This window comes from Hyperolius riggenbachi, chromosome 1 (assembly GCF_040937935.1).
Source record: "Hyperolius riggenbachi isolate aHypRig1 chromosome 1, aHypRig1.pri, whole genome shotgun sequence".
In the NCBI taxonomy this organism is placed as follows: Eukaryota; Metazoa; Chordata; class Amphibia; order Anura; family Hyperoliidae; genus Hyperolius; species Hyperolius riggenbachi.
Window position 1 is genome coordinate 132,171,774 of NC_090646.1, and position 5,473 is coordinate 132,177,246.

General features: G+C 42.1%; 1 protein-coding gene across 1 annotated transcript in view; it reads right to left on the reverse strand.

Annotated features, from left to right (window-relative positions):
• Positions 1-5,473, reverse strand: part of SCFD2 (sec1 family domain containing 2) — a 628,477-nt gene that overhangs the window by 385,555 nt on the left and 237,449 nt on the right. The window lies entirely within an intron of this gene.

The following is a 5,473-nucleotide window of genomic DNA, read 5'->3' on the forward strand; positions in this document are numbered from 1 at the left end:
TGAATCTCACATGCAGCCAGGCAGATGGAGTAAACTTCTATGTATCCTTGCATCAGCTTGTACACATCACCTAATAACTAAAGGAGCTTCCCATAGTGTAAAAACGTAATTTTAATGTAAAATTTTAAAAGTATTGCACTGAATTCCAAGTAAAAACAAGCATATCGCATGTAGCAGATCTGTCTCGTGCTGACTGCACACGTCTATAGCTCCTCCCTACGCGTTTCGTACTGCCATACTCATCAGGAGCTTTAATATTCCAATTTCATTGGTCCAATCTGAATGTCTCAATTGAGCAATTCTATTGGTCCATTCGTGCAATTTGATTGGTCCAATTCTAGTGGTCCAATTGTGCAATTTGATTGGTCCAATCTGATTGGGCCAGTTGTGCAAATGTATTGGTTCACACTGATTGGCCCAATCATACAATCTGAATAGTCCATAGTGCAATGTGTCAAGTCCAATCTGATTGGCCCAATCATGCAATACAGGATGGGGCACACAACACCCAGAGAGATGGTGTGCCCCCCTCATGCCGTCTCCCTTTTATTGGCAGTGGTGCTGAATGGATGGTGCATGTGCATTGGTATGGTGCATGACGTCCAACGATATGGCACCCGCACTCCTGCCCCGCTCAGCATAGCCCACTACCAGTGAGTCCGCAACAATAACAATAATAATTTGAGGGAGTTTTAGAAACAGGCACACGGACCTCTTGACCAGCATTAAGGAAAAGGTACTTGGTCATGAGTTATTTTTTTTCAGATGTGAGCTATTTAACCTGTATGCACGGTAGGGGAGCAGATAGCCTACTGGTTAAAGGGAACCGCCTCTGACAAAGAAGACCAGGGTTCCAATCATGGCTATTCCTATTCAGTAAGGAGTCTTTGGGGAAGACTCCTTAACACTGCTACAGCCTACTGAATGCGCCCCTAGTAACTGCAGCTCTCAAGTGCTTTGAATCTGACAGAAGAAAAGTGCTATTCAAATGTTGGAATTATATGCAAAAAACCTGCATGACAATCCATTCACTGAGGGCTCTTTCACAGTGCGACGTTAAAGTCGCACGGTATAAAATACTTTAACGCAGAGTAACGCACAACAATGCAAAGTCTGTGTGACATTCACAGTGCACACGTTGCGGTAGTATGTAACATGTAGCGTTATTTAAAAGTGCTGCATGCTGTGTGTTTAGCAATGAATCTGCTGCGTTACTTGTATTGCACATGCTCAGTAATGTTTTTTTTAAATGTTCCGCATGCGCAGTTTTCGTTCCATAGTAAATACATTTTCTAACGTGCGACTTTAACGTCGCACTATGAAAGTGTATATGTGTTGCGTTAGGGCCGCGTTGTATCAAACGCAACGCCCTACTGTATAAGTACCGTAGCCTAAAAGAGACACTGAAGCGAACAAAAAATTATGATATAATGATTTGTATGTGTAGTACAGCTAAGAAATAAAACATTAGGAGCAGAGAAGAGAGTCTAATATTGTTTCCAGTACAGGAAGAGTTAAGAAACTCCAAAATTCACAGAGAGCTCTGTCTTCTGAAGCTTATTATCTCAGGTGTCAGTCACTGTATTTTTTTTTCTTCTGCAAAGGACAATTAAAAAGTTCACTAGCCTGCTCTGTAAAAATCATTTAGAATGCTGAGTAGCGTGTAAACTGCAAATATTAGAGAATGATGCAATGTTATATAAAAAAATATATATAACTGAAAATAAAAATATGAGAATATTTTTTTGCTACTATTGTTCTAGTAATTATCCGTACTACACAACCAATTCATTATATCATCATTTTCTTTTCGCTTCAGTATCTCTTTAAAGTTTAATGGTATACTTAAGTCTGGGCAAAAAAATTAGTTGAACTCACCTGGGGCAAGAAGGCCGCAATAGTCGCATAGGGGGTGCTATTGTGGCTGGAAACGCGAACAATCACTCGCGTTCCAATGCCTGTCGGCCGGTGACGGCGAAACCGGAAGTCGTCGCCGGCGGGTCCAGGAGCATCGGAGCGGAGCTGCGAGGGCACCGATCAGCTGCAGGGGGCTGAGGGACGCCCCAGGTGAGTTAAACTCATTTTTTTACCCAGACTTAAGTATCCCTTTAAGAACTCACATTAAGATAAATGCCTATTTATCACCATTACAGGCCTTGCTGCATAGACAACAACCACCAAGCAGTATTCAGTATTGTGGATGCTGCACTGGCAATGAAGGACAGAGATAGGAGTTAAGCAATAAGAGACTTTTTATATGAACAGCCAAATGGTTTTCACATAGAGAAAGTGACAGTGAAGCTAAAAACATTGCACAGGAGAGCTGACAGATTTTCTCTCTCTCTTTTTCGTGACATTTTAGTCCAAAAGTTTCGAAAAAATCTTCTATTCTACTCAGTGAAGCAATAAATCACTAAACGTTTTGCAGCGGCAGTAATATAAATGCCTTCTTTTCCAGCAATAATTCCCTCAGGGACACCTGAGCAGCACTCAGCGGCTGCACTGCGCTGCATAATGGAGCAGCTGAAGGTGAAAAGTCTCTCAGTATAAATACCTCTCCCTCCAAACAGAACACATGAAATAAGGTACCTGCGCAGGACATTCTCCAGATTATGTTTCTGCACATCATACATTATCAGCGCTCTCCGGGAACAACTGCACTCTCATTATAGTCCCGCTAAGTTTCAGGCCCAGGGGAACGGCATCTCCTCAAAGCCATTCATCTCACTGCAATACAATATCCTTAACATAACACCATCTCCTTACCTTGCATATAATCATTCATAGCTACCACCAGAGAGACATTCATCCAGCCACCGTCATCTTAATGTAGGAGAATTGCAGACTAAATGAATCCACTTACCGCGGCATGTTTGATCACAGTGAAGGCGCAGGATCATATGAACAGTATGAAGAGGACTGAAATAAGAATTATTGGCAATGTCTGTTGGCAGGAAACAATCAATCTATGCTTTCTCTAGCAAGAAGCAAGACCAGTAGTTTTACTCACTGTAATATTGAAGATTTTTCGGGGGTTTATTCGCATAACTAATCCCATGAATTATTGCCTTCTAACTCACAATGGGCCTGATTCACATAGCGCCGGTAAAATTACCATGCACAGGCTGCGCACAGCAATATTACCGGTACTAATGCCAGCAGACTGTCACTGCTATAGGCTGCAATCACCTCAGAGAGATGCAATCTATGCCTTCCTCCTAGCAAACTGAACAATGGAATGATGTAATGTGAACAGCAACTGGAGCTCCACCCACAGAGAATGTCCTTCTAGTCCAGGGCTGCCCATTGCCTAGATCAGTGTTTATCAAACATGTCTTTGTGACTCCCAACGGTGCATGTTTTGCAGGCAAACTTACCTAAACAAAGGTGGTAAAATTAGTGTCTCAGCTAGGTGAATTCCATGCAGCTGTCAGCAGGACACACTCCATCTCTGCTTTCTCTAGTGAGAAGAAAAAACAGTAGTCTTGAACTCTGTAACATGGAAGATTTTTTCGGGGTTGATTTACATACCTTATCCCATAAATTACCGCTTCTAACTCACAATGGGCTGATTCACATAGCGCTGGTAAAATTGCTGTGCCCAGCCAGCAATATTACCAGTACTAATGCCAGCAGACTGTCACTGCTACAGGATGCAATCTCCTCAGAAAGATGCAATCTATGCCTTCCTCCTTGCAAACTCAACAATTGAATGATGTTATCTGAACAGCAACAGGAGCTCCACCTAAAGAGAATGTCCCTCTAGTCCAGGGCTGCCACTGCTAAGATCGTGATCTACCAGTAGATTGCAAAAGACTTCTGGGTAGATCCCACACTGCCCGTCTGAGTGATGTCTGCATTTGACTTGGATGAGTTTCCACCCGATTAGTGCTCTAAAAATAAGGCTAATGGGTGTCCACTATTGTCTTAGGTTCAATTCTAGGAGTTCAGCCCTACTCTCTTCACCATCTCATACACACCCATGATGAAGTCACACAGTGGTCCCTTGAGGCAGTAGAAGTGCAGTAAGCTTTTAATTCAACTAGAGGGAGCCACAACAGTTCAACACAGTCCTATTTTATGGCTGAGACTGTCTAGGAACTAGCCTTAAAGCGGGCCTGAACACTTGCACAGGAAAGATGGAAAACACTGAGAAATCCACCCTGCTTGTATTTAGAGATAACAGCCTGTCTAATTCTAGGTCTCTCTCACACTTTTGCATTTTGTTACACATTTATTAATATTAATTATGTCACTGTTATTACCAATTCTGTACTTTGAACTGATTCTGTATTTTGTTCTGACTCTGTAAGTTGTACACTAGTGTATACCATTTTCTGTATTATTTTGTATCCCACATTTGTTTCTTACTTTGTACAGTGCCACAGAATATGTTGGTGCTTTATAAATCAATAATAATAATAATAATTCTCCCTTCTCAGCAAGTATTAAGCCAGTGTAGTTTGAGCTCCCATCTGTCTGCTGAGTTCTGAGCTAAAATGTAAACACTGGAGCTTAACCCTTTCTGTGCTCCCATCAAACCAGGAAGTAACCACACTGCAGCATCTCTGAAGGAGCTCTATAAGTTGTAACAAGGAAATGTTTTTCTTTAAAGGTTTTTATGCTGTTGCTTATCTTAGAGCACAGAGGAAGTTTCTGAGTTCAGGGCCGCTTTAAAGCCAATGTCTCTTTATTAAAGTCATTTCAAGTTCACTTTAAGAAAAAAGACAATAATTGAAGCTGTGTTTTTATCATATAAAGCTGGTTAATGTCAACCTCTACTTGCTGAATGGAAAACCTTACCCTGAGAACTACAGGAATGAAAATGAAGGGAAACAAGCACAACAGAGGGTGTATTTAGGAAGACATAAGTAAATTGGCGTTATTGTGGCTATCGGTCAGGCCGAGCTCTGCACAGCTGTGGCGACTGGCTGCCCCTGTGGACCTGCACGTGAATCCCACTCTTCTATCCTTCTAGCCTGTGTGTGTATCTGTCTCGATCACCTTTTCTCTTCCCACACATTAGCATCTCCTGCGCCTTGTCCATTAATTCACACTGTTGAAGACAAGTTTTATTCCAGCCCTATTAATTAGCAGCTTTCACAATGGGTGTTCACAAAGCATCTGTTTCCTCAGGAAGGCCCATCTCCCACATACAAATGGCACATACAATGTGCAGCATTGATCGGCCTGAGTGAAAGGAACGCGCACAGCTGCAGCTGCAGCTCCTGCCACAACAGCCTTCTTGTTAGAGCAGATAACACTGCACTAATGTTATTCTGTCTGCCCTGTAAACTGGAGGGGCGGCCCAATGACAGGGAAAACAGTCTCTCTAAATTAATGGGACTTCTGAAGGAGTGGAGTCATGCTCACTATCATATCTGTGGAGACGTGTGGGATGGAAAGGGAATAAAAGCACAATTTATATATTATTGTCAAGTGATATCTTCTAATGGTTTCCTGTTCAATCTGT